A 17,346-nucleotide genomic window follows, 5' to 3' on the forward strand; every position below is an offset into this window, starting at 1 on the left:
TCAAGTATATCAGGAGTGCCCCAGGTGGGCAAGCTACAAACTTTCAGGACCCTAACCTGGTTTGGTTGTTTCTTTCCTGAGCTGTGCTTAGTAGGCTTTGAATCCTAGGATATCTCTGAGTAACACAGGTATATCATCATCTATAGTCAGAATGCCAGCAGAAAAGTTCTGGCCACACCCTTTGTCAGTATATTAGGTGGCTTTATAGGGTAAAAGTAAAACAATGTTTACAGTCTGATTCAATAACTCTAATTTCTTCTTTCCTTACTTCCTTCCTTCTTTCTTTTCTTAGCATTTTTATTTAAAATTTTGAGCTTCAAATTCTTTCCCTTCATCTTTATCCTTTTCCCTCCCTGAGATGGTAAAGAAACAGATATACTTATATGCGTAAGTATGTTAACATTTACATGCTAGTCATTTTGTGCAAGAAGACTCCAATAAAAAAATTTAAAAGAGCAAAAGAAAAAAAGTGAAAAAAAATAAAATGTTTCAGTCTGTATTAAAACAATATAAGTTCTTTCTCTAGAATTCATCATTAATCCCTTTCTATTGCCTTGGTTCATTATATTGCTGAAAATAGTTGTCATTTGCAATTCTTCATTGAAAAATATTGCTGTTATGTACAATGTTTACCTGGTTCTGTTCATTTCACTATGCATCAGTTTATGTAACTCTGAAATCACTATGCTTATTGTTTCTTATTCCCCAATTAATGAACATCCCCACAATATCCAGTTCTTTGCCACCATAAAAAGTGCTGCTATAAATATTTTTGTTTATAGAGATAATTTTGTGATAGAGACCTAGCAGTAGTATTGATGTATGAAAGGGTATGCACAGTCTTATAGTCCTTTGGATATAGTTCTAGATTGCTCTCCAGAATGGTTGGATCATTTCACAACTCCACCAGTCTCCCATTTTCCCACCATTCCCCTGAATATTTATCATTATCTTTTCCTGTCATCTTAGCCAATTTGAGAGGTATGAAGTGGTACCTCAGAGTTATTTTAATTTGCATTTCTCTAATCAATAATGATTTAGAGAATCTTTTCTTATGACTATAGATGGTAAGTTTCTCATCTGAAAATTATTTGTTCATTATGCTTTGACCATTTGTCAATTGAAGAATGACTTGTATTCTTATAAATTTAACACAATTGTTCACATATTTTAAAAATAAGATCTTTATCAGAAATACTGGCAGTAAATTTCCTCCCAGATTTGTATTCCCTTTCCATCTTGTTTGTGTTGGTTTTATTTGTACAAAAGCCTTTTAATTTAATGTAATCAAATTTGCGCATTTTGCCTTCTATAATGTTTGCTTGTTCTTGGGTCATACATTCTTCTTTTCTTAATTCCTAATAAGCTTTTGGTATCACCTTTATACCTAAATCATGTACCCATTTTAACCTTATTTTAGTATGGGGTGTGAGATGTAGGTCTTTGGTGAATTTCTAACATTATTTTCCAGTTTTCTCAGAAATTTTTGTGAATTTTAAAATTTATTTTCTGCTATTTTTTTCCTTATTTTTTGACTTGGTTTGTTTTTATTAGGCTTAGGCTCTGGTTCCACACAGTCCTAAGCTTTTTTTTTTTTTTTCTTTTGGTGCTGGGGTTCAGGATCTTCCTGATATCAGGCTTGTACTTGCCTTTGGGGGTTAGCTGTTTGCTTTCATTTGAGGTTAGGCTTCCCTTTTAGCTTTTAGTAGAGTGTGGGGCTTATCTGCTGACCTTCTTAAGTGGTGGAGCCTAAGCTGCTAAGGTGCTATGTAGATAGGACCTCTCTTTGTTACCAACAAAAGCCAGCAGCAAGAGATCAAAGAAGAAATTCCATTTACAATAACTATAGAGAATATAAAGTATCTGAGAGTCTACCTGCCAAGACAAATCCAGGAACAATATAAACATAATTACACAAACACTTTTCACACAAAATCGGATCCAAAAAATTGGAACCAATATTAGTTGCTCATGGGTAGGCTGTTATTTAAAAATGACAATTCTGCCTAAATTAGTTTACTTATTGAGTTCTATATCAATCAAAATACCAAAAATATGTTATAGGGATAGATAAAAAATAACAAAATTCATCTGGAAGAATAAAAGGTCAAGATTATCAACAGAATTAATGAAAAAGTTTGTGAATCAAAGTGAGCTAATCATACCATATCTATATTATGAAGCATCAATCATCAAAACTAAGAAATAGATTAGAATATCAGTGGGATATGTTAGCTACATAAGGCAGAGTAATCCATGACTATTGTAATCCAGCTTCTGGGAGAAAAACTCACTATTTGACAAAAGCTGCTGTGAAAACTGGAAAATAATATGACAGAAATTAAGTACAGATCAACATCTCACCCCTTATAATACAGATACTTGATAATACTAACAAATTAGAAGGGCAAGTAACGATTAACTTGTCATATCTTTGGAAAAGGGAAGAATTTATGACTAAAGAAGAGAGAGGGGACATTATGAAAGGCAAAATGGATAATTTTGATTAAACAAATTAAAGTTTTTGCACAAACAAAATCAATGCAATCAAGATTAGAAAGAAAACAAGTTGTAAAACAACTCCTAGGTACCAACTCACAACTATGAAATTGGCTAATATAAAAAAAGAAGGAAAATATTGGTGTTGGAAAGAATGTGCAGAAACTAGTACTCTAATGCAGCATGTAGTGAAGTTGTGAACTGATCAAACTATCCTGCAGAGAAATTGAGAACTATGTCAAAGGGCTAAAAATCTGTGCATACTATTTTAGCCAGCAATACCACTACTAGATCTGTATTCCCAAAGAAATAATATAAAAGGGAAAAGGACCCACATGTACCAAAATATTTATAGCAGTTCTTTTTGTGGTAGCAAAAAACTGGAAATTGTAGAGATGTTCATCAATACAGAAAGGCTAAGCAAGCTCTGTACATGAATGTAAAGAAATATGCTTGTACTATTAGAAATGAGAAGCAGTGTTTAAAAAAAAAAAAAAAAAACCTGGAAAGACTTACACAAACTGATGCTTAATGAAGTGAGCAGAACCAGAGGAATATTGTACACAAAAACAGCAACACTGAGTAATGAGACTTCTTTTCCGCAGTACAATGATTCAAGGCAATTCCAAAAATTAGGGGTAGAAAATACTATCTACATTCAGAAAAAGAACTATGGAGTCTAAATGCAGATCAAAGCATATTATTTTTTTTTTTTACTTCCCTCTCCATTTTTTATGTTTTTCCCCTTTTGTTCTGATTTTTCTTTTACATGACTAATGTGGAAATATGTTTAACATGTTTGTTAAATGTATAACATATACATGTATAAGGTATATCAGATTACTAATTATCTTTGGGAAGAGGAGGTTAGGGAAGGAGGGATAAAAATTTGGAATTCATAATTGTACAGAAATAAACTTTGAAAAATCCTTTACATGTAGGGGGGAAATAATACTATAAAAGATGAAACAAAAGTCCATCTGAAAGAAGCCCCTGGAGGAGGAATCTTGTTGCTTATTGTCCCAGAGATGGGGTTTTACTACTAAATTGCTATGGAAACAGAGCCTCTCTGTTGGTAGGTCCAAGAGCCAGGCTCTTATTTTTGTCCAGACCCAGAGTAGGGCTTCCCTTCTGGTTAGCAATGGGATCAAGGCCTCTCTCTGTTGACTTGTGCTATAGGTGGGCCACTGAGGCACTTTTTTTTGTGCTACACAGACTGCTCACTTGTTTGGAGCACTTGTTTTGCAGGAGGACAGTTCTTCTCTTGTTAGGCTTGGAGCCTTGCTGCAGGCCCCCCTGCTGTGAGGTTGGTTGCTGTTTCTTCGATTTTCCTTCAGTCCCCTTGAACCTCAGTGAGACAGACATTTCCTACCAGGCTGGCAAGTTGTTTCCCTGCTCTTAGATAAATTCTGAGGCAGTTTTCTAGTTGTTTGGAGGAGAATTTGAGCTTCAGAGGGTTCTTTCCTCACTTTTCCATCTTGGCTCTGGAAGCTCCCAATACTCTTTCAAACAGATTACTCAACTACCAGGATATATCCAAAACTTGGGCATCATGGCAACTAAGACTGATGTCTCACCTGAAGCAGTTTAGACTGATTGATAGAGTCCTACATGAAACCTTGCTCTTCTTGGGAACCAGACATAATATACCCAACCAAATTCCTGAACTTTTCTGAGGTACACACAAAGGATCCAGAACAAATCTGAAAAGCTAAAACTAAGGGCAAAATTGTTGGAGTCTGTAATTTGTAACATTGGCAATTAGTTTTCTTGAGTGTGATTCTAGCTATATATTGTAATGTTTGTTTTATGCTCTTTACTTGCATTTGGTATTTCCACCAAAATTAGAGGCAAAAAAATTCCCAGTGCTGACAAATCATATTGATTACCTAAGTGGTTGTATCTCCTCTGGTGGGGGCAATGCTATACTCTCAGATGTATATTTTTGACACCCAGGAACTTCTCCATTATTTTAAGCTATGTTATGTTTAAAGAAATAATAAAAGACAATTCCCAAATTTTAAAGCAAGGATACCATCATTGGAATAAGCGTACAAACTCCTGAGGGGACTACTTTGAAAGGGATGATCTTTTTTGCATGTATACTTTTAGATTATTCGTGAATAAGAAAAAGTCTCATCACTTTATAGCCTCACCTCAGAGGCTTTTGTTGATGCTTTAAAAATCTGATCATAAAAATAGGTGACAGCCCTACTGTTAAAGATCTATAAAATTGGAGAGGGTAATTTACTTCACTCAGAATCCCCTTGCTACTCCCAAACACATTTCTCCCACCAACAATGGAAAGTTGATTTATTTTCCTCTCTGTGGTATTTATAACCCTCTGGCTGTGTCTACTTCAGGCTCCCAGATCAAATGTTTTCCCTGAATTGACTGGTCAATTCAGACCAACAACCACTCAAGCTTTTTTTTTGTTGTTTGTTTCTTTTAGCAGAACAGCCTAGTGAGTTGGACTACATTGTTTCCATTGACTGGTTGATTTGGAACATGCAGATTTAATTCCACAGTCTGGTCTGCAAACTGAATTCTCCATAAATAAGCATAAATTCACAGACACAATTGTGTAGTCATAGATGGAGTCAATCATGAATCGATTAGAGTGATGGGATCATTGGACTGGCTAAAACCTTAGACAGCACTAGTGCAAGTCTGGAGAAGGAAATGGCAAACCATTCTAGTATTTTCCCCTAGAAAACCCCAGATGAAATCACAAAGAGTCAGAGACACTGAAGCAATTCAGTAACAACAATAATGCAACTCTGACTCTTTTTGTAGATTAGGAAATTCAATTCCAAAGTTAAGTGACTTGTCAAAAATTGCATCTAGTTACTGGCTAAACAAACAGTTTAAGAACTAAGACTTTTTCAAGAACTAAAACCAATAATAATAATAATAATAATAATAATGATAATAATAAAGTTGGTTTTAGGAGTAAGTCTTTCAAACTGTAACCTATTCTTTTTGGAAAGGAAAAAAATTTGGTTTTTGTCCTCCTTTTCCACTTCTTTTTTTCCCCCAATGTTCCCTGTGCATTTCTGCTTTCAGAATTATTGATGAGCTCATTCTTACTATTGTGTTAAAGATTTACCAAATGACTCATCTCAGGGGCATTGGTGTAAGAGAGTGCCTGAAGAGGGCAGTGCTTATACGAAAATAAAATTTAAAAAAAAAAATGTTTGAGATTCTAGGACAGTGGACTGAGGTGAATTCTAAACTGAGAGGCCTCCCTGGAACTACTTAAATCACATCATGTAGGTGACTGTGTACACCTGCCTACAAATAAGGCAAACCTGGGCTACTTTCACACATGCTCCTTCCCCCCTGCACCCCCACACATATTTTTTAAAAGTGTACTGGCCTTTTCTCATATCTATCACCTTCTCTCAGAGGAGGAAGCCACAGCCCTGTGCCGCTTTTCCCTTAAGTTCAGAGAATTTCTCTTTATCAGCATCTCTGCCTGAACACACAGGGCCTCTTACAGATCCGGGAGAGACACAGACCCCAAAATGCATTGCAGTGCTTTGAACACACTCTGAATAGCTCTTGTCTGTCAGGAGACTTCATTTCATGTTTCAGATTTTTTTCCCAGGGGGCTTTGATGTTAATCCATTTCACACTTCTATCACATCTGTTCTTCTTCTGGCTTTCTTATCTCTTCTGAGCATTCAAATACATATATGAGGAAAAAAGTTTTTTTTTCCCCCTATCATTGTGCAGTTTCTGAAGCAAGACTTTAATGATGAAGCATATTCTACCTCCATTTCATTGATACTGTTTTAACCACACAAGTTGCTATAAACATACTATATCTGAAGCATGCAATGACTCTTCTTAATTCTGGCTTGGGTGCTAGCTGTAATTAAAAGAACTGTCTACATGACTAACAACTCTTAAGAGATGGGGTTATGGCTACCTATATAGTAAAAATGAAAGGTGTATATGGTAATTTTCTAGTGAATTTGTTCAATGTAAATAACCAAATGGGCAAATGTAGACTAGAAAACTAAATCCATCTGAGACTTGATTTAACCAATTAAATTATTTAATACAGATTATATATCTCTGTGCTTACCACACAAAAGGGTGATTTAAGAAAAGTAGTAATTTAGACAATTGAGAATTAACCAAGAGAGATAATGAGGTTTGGAAATCTGAATTGTCCAGTTTGCTTGTCTACTATTCCCAGGTTCACCAGCTCTTTAACCAATTCATCTTTGCAAATGTAAACAGGACTAAACTGAAATAGTGAGATCTCATTCACTAATTATGTCTAGAGATTTCTGAAGAATGCTAGAACAAGGAAAAAGATATAGAATATTTTTATTTGTTTCTGAGAAACCCTGTGATTGTTGTAGGAGATGAATTTATGGGGAGAATCTATGTTGGTATTTGTATTGTTGTGTTATATGGATAGACCATTTTCTTAAGTATTTTAAATGACTACAAAAATGGTTTTCTGACTTTAGTATGATGAAAGATTGATGATGACCTTCAATTCATTATTTCTTGTGGTCATAGTAACATCTACAAATGTTAGAACAATGCAGGGAATTTGTCTCACTGATCTTTAGTATAGGTATTACAGTTTGGGGAACAGTATTCATTGCTATGTGTGTTTGTTTTTAAATGCTTCATGCCTACAATCAGGGGCTTATTACATGTTGTCCCAATAACACATTCTTTGATTCAGCCATACCATCCTACCTATTTTTCATGCATGACATGCATTTCATGCCCTTGCATTAATTATTGCCAGGCCAAGAATGCACTCATTCCTCACTTCTGCCTCTTAGAATACAGAACTTATTTCACAATTCAATTCAAGTACTACCTTCTACATGCAATCTATCCTGATCCTCCAAGCTGCCAATGGACATACTTTGCCCTCTGCTTCACTTAAATTCAATTCACGTGCAAGCTAAGACATCATCTCTTGATATCATTGATCCTTTTTGAAAACAAAGGACAAATAACATTTATTTTGCATATATCTTGACAGCTATATTTTGTTTTCCCTTAATAGGATGTAAGGTTATTGAGGGCAATGAATATTTTCATATTTGTCTTTAGATTTTCAGTACCTTGCATTTTGTATACGCTAAAAAATTCTTGCTTATTGACAGAGTAGGGACCTCATCTACCAGTGGATACTATAACCATGAGAAGTCCACTGTTATTCAATGTAAAATCTTTAGCCTTCTACTAAAAACTAACAAAACACTATCTCAGACTTGTTTGAATAGCTTAGGTAAAATTTCTGTGGAGGGTATGTACAGTGGAAAGTAGTCATGGAAAAGACTAATCAAAACAAATTCTCTTACATTGGGATATATACCAACTATTTGTGGCCTTGATGTCATGGCCATAGCTTTGATAGTGTTAGAATCATCCCTAGGAGATCCAAGAATAGTAATATTGCAGTGATATTGCCTACAAAAAGAGATATAGTAAGTATTAGTTGAGAAATCTTGTATTCTAGTTACTGAATGAGGGTGGTTGCTGTATCTTGGTATTTTTGATATGGTATACTTCAATCAGCTTCTAGCTGAATTTGTAAAATACATGGTCTTATGTTTCTCACGAGTCACCTGAATGCTGATCTAAGATTGAGTTCTTGTTACTTAGTACATCCAAACCTAAAAATATAGCCTTTATAGCTAAAAAGCTCTTTGAAAGTTGGGTCAGTTTTGTTCTGATAGGGTTACTTTGCATCAAAATAGGCACTCAGTGAGTTGGAAGACCCATCAGTCTTTGCCTTGACAGCCATTACCACATTGGAAACAACCTTTTATTTAAAAAAAATTGTGAATATAGAAAAATAAAGATAGCAGCTGATTTTGAAGCTGAATCTATTGAGTCATTTATAAATAACAAGAAGCAGAACACTCAGGGCTATTAAAGTATGAAGAGAACTGTCAGAGTGGAGAATTCTTAGATGAGAAACTGAGCCTGAGGAACATAAAATTGCTAAAAGTCTTTAATGGTGGCAGAAATCTCTTTTCAGTACGTAGGTTGACTTTTTATTGCCAATTCACAACCATGTCCACCAAAGGTGTTTAAGTCCAGTGCATTTGATTATTTATGTGCATAGGAGGGGAGGGGGAATAGTCATAGACCAGATCAAGTAGGGAATCAACTGAGTAAGCTATCATAATTAGATTATTAAGTCTCCAAATATATAATTATTCTAAGTTTGATGCCCCCTCAATTTCATTTTAGTTAAATAAAGTTTGGCCATTCAAAAAATCTGAGATAATAATAATAATAATAGACTGCTATTTAGAACATTGTAATCATAAAATAAGAGGTATCACTCCATTGAAGATAAAACATCAGTCTTAGAATCAGGGAAACTTTCAGACAATGAACAAATTACTTAATATCACAGTGTACCTCCAAACATTCTAAGTCTATCAAATATACCTAAATCAATCATGTGCATGAGGCAGAGTTTCCACATTAGAGATTTGACATTTAGATTCAAAGAGACTTTCTAACAAACATTTGTTGAGGGCCAGCCCAGTACTAAGGTATCTCTCAATCTCCTGTAGAAAAGAAGTAGTAGTTAGAGGAATTATAGTCTGAGAAAGCACAAAGAAAGGGAGAAAGTAATAGCATTACACTAATATATTCAAAGAAAACCAGTTTCATGCAAAATGTTATCAAAATTAGGACAGAGATGATTGTTCTACTTACTTTATCCTATTCCTTGAATCCCTGCTTTTTAAAAAGTAACTGCTCATATCATGATAAATGAAAAACACTTCTGAAAAGAACTATACATTTACAGAATATTGGATCTATTATTCAAATTTAAATGGGTGCTATTGTCAATGTTATCTATCTCCTCTCTCTTTTCATTGAATGAAACATTCAAATTTTAAATCTATACACTGCTTCCAGGATGTTCTGTACTCAATATAGCATTTCATCATTGTATGCATAGTCTATAATTAGCATTGCATTCAACAATTCTTGTTATTCAGCATTATCTATAACTGATGCTGAGAAGGAGCAAAAGGGGAACTTTGGATATCTAATACTTAAAAACCTATGATATAAGAGAGAAAAAATGTTTCTCAGGTGGTTCCAAGAGCAGAACTTACAAGTCTGGTTAGACACACTTAAAAGACTGATTTAAGCTCAGCTTAAGAGAGAACTTCCAGCTCCTGAAGATATCCACTTGATTAGAGCAAGTTGTCTCAGGAGTTAATGAGCTCTTTATCAGTTAAACTAATCATAGAATGGAAGACTATAAGACAAGATATAGAAAGATTTTCTATGGCTAGAAATTTGAAAAAGGTGGGATAAAATATTCCCTCAAAATAAGGGATCATGATAGGGTAAATAGGGCACCGATTTGAAATCGGGAAGATACAGATTCAAATCTTGTCCTTAGATCATTACTATTTATGTGAATCCTGGGTAGGTCATTTAGTCTTTTTGTGTCTGTGTTTTCTTATTTGTAAAATAAGGGGGCTGCATTTGATTATGTCTAAATATGTGATCTTATAATTGTATGGTTTCATGATTCTACAATATAATTACCTGGTGATTTTCCCTGAAACTCCAATAATATTTCAGAGATCTTTAATTTCCTTGATATTGATACTCCTGATAATGTTAGTTGAAATCTTTCTATAAACTAGAAGATGGTCTTTGGAAGTTGGTTTTAATTTATTTATTTGTTTTAACAAACTTTTACCTACAACTAACTAGGTAATGTCTGAATTTATCTCTTCTAGTCCTTAGAGAATAAATCTTCAATCAGTTATTTGAGGTCTGATATTTAAAGATCATGTTATATTAAAGGAGGAGAGAGAAATGAAAATAAATTTCTAAACTGGGTGACAGAAAAATATTTCTAATAAAAGATTAACATCCTCATCAGAGAGACTCCAAACTCAAAATGTAATAGAAATATTGACTATTCTCTTTGTATGAAAAGTGAAATTAATTTTTTTTCCTACTCAAATGATGAGTAAAAAGAGTGAGAGGCAAGTCAGGTTACACTGTGAATTAAGAGACTAGCAATTCTGAGTATGTGCCTTGGTTCTCCCAACCTTACATAGTGAGCATGCTTGTTATGGATTGAATTAAAGAGCTTGATTCTCATCATAAAGGCTGATATTAAGAATCAGTAAACACAAAAAGCCTTGGTTAAATAGTATTCCTTCAGCAAAAGGCTAAATGCATGCCATTGGTCTAGTAGAGTCAGGGATTGATTGCTACAGGTATAAGAGCTAAAGAGAGGGTTGCAAAGCAAGAGAAAGGAAGGGAACAGTAGAATCTGTATCAAAAGTATGGGCCATCACCGGGATGCAAGAATAGGAAAATTTACTCTAGAGTGTGTGTGTGTGTGTGTGTGTGTGTGTGTGTGAAATGTTCAGTGAATGAGACCAGTCCCACTTCTCAGCTGCTTCTGAATCAGTTTTAGATGCAAGCTGCCTCTCAGCACTAGAATTATATTTAGGGGAAGCAGTTATTTTACAGTGATGTAGGTAGGTAGTGCAGGGCATTTAGTACTGGGACTGGAGTCAGAAAGAAATGGAGTTCAAAGCTGGATTCAGATAATATGTGACCCTAGGCAAATTAATTAGCTTCTTTTTGTTTAAATTTCCTCTTCTCTAAAACTGGGATAATAATAGTACCTACTTTCCTAGGGTTATTGTGAAGATTAAATAAAATAATAATTGTAAAGTTCTTAACACTGTGCCTGGCACATTTATTGTAAGCATTGTATAAACATTAGCTATTATTATTATAAATACAAATCTATGTGTGATTCATCCCTTTACAAATCTTGATTTTCTTCCTCTGGGAAAGCATTAGAAAAGATGATCTCTCAGGGCACTTTAAACTCAAGCCTTCAATGAATTTTTGCTTTTAATTGTAGCTGAATTGTCTACAAACAACCCATAATCATATAGACCTTTATGGATTTATGGAGCACCTTACAATAAACCTGTGAGGTAAATAATAATAATATTGTTAAACTCATATAGGGAAACTGAGGTACAGAAAGATGAAGGTTTGATTTTTTTTTTTAATGCTTCTCAACCTGTTCTCAAACTAAAATTTGTCTTGCAAATGTTAGATATACACAATGCCAGATGTCTAGATTTCTCAGTTTCCATGTACATTCTTGTCATTAAATAACTCGGAGTCTTGAATACTAAAAAAAATAAAAAGTAAAAACTATACTTTCTGCATCTGGGATATAGCTACATTAATAGATTCTCTTTTTGAGTTGTTTTCCCAAGATTTTTGTGAGTTCAAGAATTTGTAGTATTTTGTGCAACTTGTGCCTACCTCTGTTCACTGAGACAATGAAGCTTCTGACTTTACCAGCTAATTCTGTATCTAACCCTTATTGCTAATTGGTAAACAAAACAGTGAGAAAGTTTTAAAATATTAAATTAGATCCTGAATTACCTTCATCTCCATTAGTATATTGCATTGTTGGACAGTGATTTCAGCAAATGAGAATTCTAAGTAGAATGTAACACAGAAGACTAAAAAAAAATACTAATCGCAGAGATTATCCAACATAGGCACTTAAATTACCACTCCTATTTTATAGTTATTATCATACCTCTATAATCCATGTCCCTTTACAAGGCTATTCAAGCTATAACACATGACAGGCAGTGCATTTCTCTGCTATTTATAATGTGCCTTGGGTCATGTTATATGGTATAAGACTAAAGGCAGAATGACTTAAACCACCCAAGAAGTGCAATAACCCCTAACAAATGCATAGCCTGGAGTGTCTTATTGCTGTTATGAAATGAAATTCATACATTAAACTAAGAAAAATTGTCAGACCCTGTGCATTTATTGGGAATCATAAACATGTCTGTCTGTCTATTGAAGCATTTCTTCAGCCCATCACAAAAGGTAGCTATTGCCCCAGCCCTAAGATTACTATATCTGAGGATCAAAATTGTATTTTAGACTTCCTGAAATACTGGAAAGCATGTACATTGTATTGACACCATTGGAATAGGGATATTTTCTTTCTATGATAGTCTTGTCTCCTGATTGCCTCTGCATTTGAGCTCAAAAGTGATCCCACAAGCTTAGGAAAAACAGACAATTCAATATTTTATACAAACATTCTTGCAAATTAAAGCCTGGGTTTACTTGGATAAGAAGAGTTTTACTTGACTTAGGGTAAATTAAGAGCAATGATAAATGAAAATATATCTCAGTGGAGGGAGGCATTGTGGGGAGAGCAGAAGCTATCAGGTGGAGGGCTGGCTTTATTTAGTACCTTTATTAATGATCTGGAAGAGGGAGGAAACCCAACGCTAATGAAAATTTCAAGCAACACTAAATTGGGAGGTGTTGCAAATATACATGAATGCAGGGGGAAAAACTGTGGATCCAATTAAAGAAGTTGGCTATATGGACAGAAAATAACCAACTAAAATTTAGCTCTGAAAAACCCTGATGGATACATATTGAAAAGTCCAAATTCAGACCATACACTCGGGCTATGTCACTGTTGGAACTATGTTTAGTACAAAACTGAGTCAGCAAGTTGAAAAGTGGCCAAATTTATTCAACTACAGAATTGTTTTGTTTTTATTTTTTTCCCTAGTGCCAAATAACTAGTTTGAATGTTTTTTTTTTTTTTTTTTTTTTTTTTTTCCTTTCTTGTCATTGTGTAGACCTAGGAAGCTTAAGCTATTTTAGGCCTTTGGGCCCAACAGTAGTTTATTCTAGCACTCTGCAGTAGCAGCATATTGTATGAGACATAAATGCTAGTTTGGAGTTTGGTGATCATGAATTCAATGTCAAATAGCTGTGAAAATGTTGGGAAAGTGTATTTAAAATTAAATTGGAAATTACCAATTAAAATTGGAAAAATCTAATGAATCTTTATAGGATCATAGAACAAGAGGTAGAAGGGACCTTACAAGCCATTTAGTCTGATCCTTCAATTTAGAAATGTGAAAACTCAGGTTCAGAGACCATAACCAATGGCTAAGGTCACATAGGTAATAAAATAAAGATCTAAGATTTGAACTCAGATCTTATGCATCCAAGTTCAGCATTCTTTCTGATACAACACAATCAATTAATTCATAAGTGTCCATTCTATCTATGTAAGTCACTGGGAGAGCCCCAGAAGACACAAATAGAAAAGTAAGACAGTCACTGACCTCAAAGAACTTACTTTCCACCAGAACAATTAACTCTTTCATAGATAATTAGGCACTCATACAATAGAGGTGAAGAGGGAGAGCATCCCCATCTTGGGAGACAGCCTAGGCAAAAGCTCAGAACTGGGAAATGGAAAGTTATTATATAGGACAGGAACAAGAGGATAGTGTGTGTGATTATACTGAAAAGACTGGCACTATATATGCCAAACAAAGGAGCATTTTTTTTCTGTTGTTTTTTTGCATTTTCCCCCCAAAGGGTAATGAGGAACCACTGAAATTTCTTGATCAGAAAAACAAGCATGGTTAGATTTTTGTTTTTAATAGTATCAATTTGGTGACTGTATTGAAAAAGTTTTAAAGAAGAGACTAGATTCAAAGAGAATAATGAGGTGGTCTTTATTATTATCCTGGGTGAAAAGAATGCTTAGTTCTAGGTCCTGGATTTGGAGTTAAGGATTAGGCCACTTTTCAACTTGCTGACTCAGTTTTGTACTAAACATAGTTCCAACAGTGACATAGCCCAGTGTATGGTCTGAATTTGGACTTTTCAATATGTATCCATCAGGGTTTTTCAGAGCTAAATTTTAGTTGGTTATTTTCTGTCCATATATCTTATCCATATTCTGTCCATAATCCAATCACCTACTCACTATTTAAGAAAATAATGATAACACTAATTACTGGCAGACTACACCCAAGGGGGGGGTGGGGGGGAAAGGTATTGAGTCTATGATTAATATAAGGTATGAGGCTTAGTAATGACGACATAGCAGATTTTTAAAAATTCTAAGTGTTGAGTACCATTGATTGCAGAATTTTAAAAGTTCAAGTGCCACCCACTTTAAAAGAACCCAATGTACACAAATTCAAACTTATAAAACAGACAAATTAAAGGATGATTACTCACATTACCAGAGAATTCACTTTCGCTACAGGGTTTCTTTAAAAAGCTAGCTCCCTGAGGCATTTAAAATAGGATTTGACTTACAAAAGAATCAATTCACATGCAGTTTTTCAGGGACAGGTCACCTGGCTTAATGTGAAGCATACAGGTCTGTTGGAAGGTTTGCTCAAGATTGTATAACAAGAATACAAAACAATGATTTAGTTAAATAAAGACCCTAAGGACCAGTTCTTTCTCTGGTGGAAATGTGTTTATTTCTCAATCAAGAAAAGATTGCAGATCCTTTTTATCTCCCTTATAACACTGACCAAATATAACAGTACTGCCTTGTGGGATCAGCTTAAAGGAAGAAACATGGACATTCAAATTGAAAGGAACTTCAGAAATAAATTAATCCAATCACCTTATTGCATGGAGGTGGAAATGACTTATCCAAGATAAGACATTTTTAAGCACTTACTAGGTGCCTTGAAAATACTAAGTGCTAGAGAAAAAATAGCCAAAAAGACAGACCTTTTCCTCAAGGATGGACAAAGACTACATATAAAAGGGAACTAGAAAGCAAGATACAGTGGGGAAGACTCTCAAGAGTGAGTATTTAAAATTGAAATTTTGAGGAGTTTGAAATTGGGGACTCCAGATTTGTGAAGAAACAGTTGCTAGAGAGAGAACAAACAGGGACTTATGGTACTAGATTTCTACCCCAAAACTCGTTCCTCTTTCAGCTTAAAGTCATAGGACTCCTTTTCTCTTGCCTTCCATATTGGAAAAACCTCTTACCCTGATCTAGAAAATAGGAAGAACAGAATATGCCAAATCATTGGGTTCTGTACCCTCATCAGAGAAGGTGTTATACTCTATGAGCAAAGTAGAATTGAATTAGCCCAGAAGAAATGCACAAAATTAGAGAAGGCATCTCAAATGTTCATATCGTGTCCAATCTGTGGTGGAGCATTCTGAGCTCGTAGTGATCTGATCATCACAGTCAGAGACACTGTAACTGGACTGAAACATAGAGATATCATTTTGGTCCTCTTCAAGAAAAAAATCAACCACCAACCAGTTACAATGTTAGAATGAGCCAAACAAATAACAAGGATTAAATGATGTCACAAAATCATCAGGTTTCTGATATATCTAGCCTTGTGCTAGCTGTTATAGATCAAGTACATATTGTTTAATTTGAATTAGAATGACTTATAAGATTCCTTATAATAATTTTATACTTATAATTTATGGAGGTTATGACTATATGAGGAAAGACTTATGGATGTATTGATTTTTAGCTGGAAGAAAAAAAAAAAAACATGGCTCTCCTCAATTATTTGTGACAAGCCCTATTCTATGGAGCTCCAGAGGACAGAATTAGAACCAGAGGAGGAGGACAATACAGAATGTCATCAAGTAACTCAAACAAACAAATTTACACATCTATTCATTCACTTACTCAATATATATTTATTGTATTATGGATGTAATTAATTGGTAAGAGGGAAACTCCAGAAGCCTCATGGAGTTTGCCTATTAATGGGGAAAATGCATCCAGACAGAACTGAAAGGTTTAATGTGCAATGAGAAATATAGAGGGTGTTATCTCAGAGGAGGAAGAGTTTTTTTTTTTTTAATTTTCTTTTTTTAAAGAAATCTGATTCAAGTATAGTAACAAAGCACTGGAACTTTATAGCAGTGTTAGTTTGAAATAACCAGTTCTTCACAAAATGAGCCACATGTAACCCTCTTGTCTGAATGTGCTCTAATTAGATCCCTGTGTTCAACTGGCATTGATAAACCACACTCCTCTCTACTCCCTGTGGTACTATAATCACATTACATTAGGGTTACTGCATTGTACCATCATGATCCATATTTAGATTTTTTTCCCCTCCTTACTAATGTCAGCCTGGTTAAATGAGGTTATGTTTTATTTAATTCATGACAACATTTAACATTCAAAAGCTTAAAAAACAGTGCAGTGACACCATACAGAAGCTATGTGTTACATAGATGACACAATTACCAATTAATGAGAAGAGAGGAAAGATGTGGAGTTTCTAAAATTAAAATAATTAAAAGCACATTTGAGATTGCTTAACTTGATGGCAAGTAGTCCCTCTTGACTCATAAATTTTCATCCTACTTACTATATAAATAAAGTCAACACTTGCTGGGCCAGAAGTATCAATCTTCTCTGTATATCATGTGAGTGGAGATGGCCAAGAAGTTTCAGAAGAGGTCAAATGACTAGACAGATAATAGTTTTTCCTTGAAAACTAGCCTTTTTACTAGAATTCTCAGGGAATTAAACTATGATGCCGTAAGTCCACTATATCTTATGACCACAAGTTTTCTTGCATTGTTAAGGATGGTTTGTTTCTATCTTCCTAGCTAAGTTTGTAATAGTTAGCCCTGCATTTTATGAGTTTCCCTCTTCTGACTACTATCCCTAACTGACTAATATCTGGGATTTGCTGTTTGAGGTCAAATGGCTATGTCCCCATGGGGTTCTTTTCATGGACCTCAGACTGAGCTTCTGCCAAGATTCTGACCATAAAACCCTAGTATTTGATGGCAACTTTGCTCTCATTAACTAGAATGAGATGCTGAATACATTCAAGTGCAATTGAGTCCATGAGCATCATTTTGTTCCCTCTTCTCAGGCTTCTGCATTTGGCTCCCCCAGGCTCTCCACCTTTTCTCTGTCTTCCTGAAATTTGGGTTTGGATATGAAAAAGGTATAAGATGGTAGCT

Source organism: Sarcophilus harrisii, chromosome 1 (assembly GCF_902635505.1).
Source record: "Sarcophilus harrisii chromosome 1, mSarHar1.11, whole genome shotgun sequence".
Classification (NCBI taxonomy): domain Eukaryota; kingdom Metazoa; phylum Chordata; class Mammalia; order Dasyuromorphia; family Dasyuridae; genus Sarcophilus; species Sarcophilus harrisii.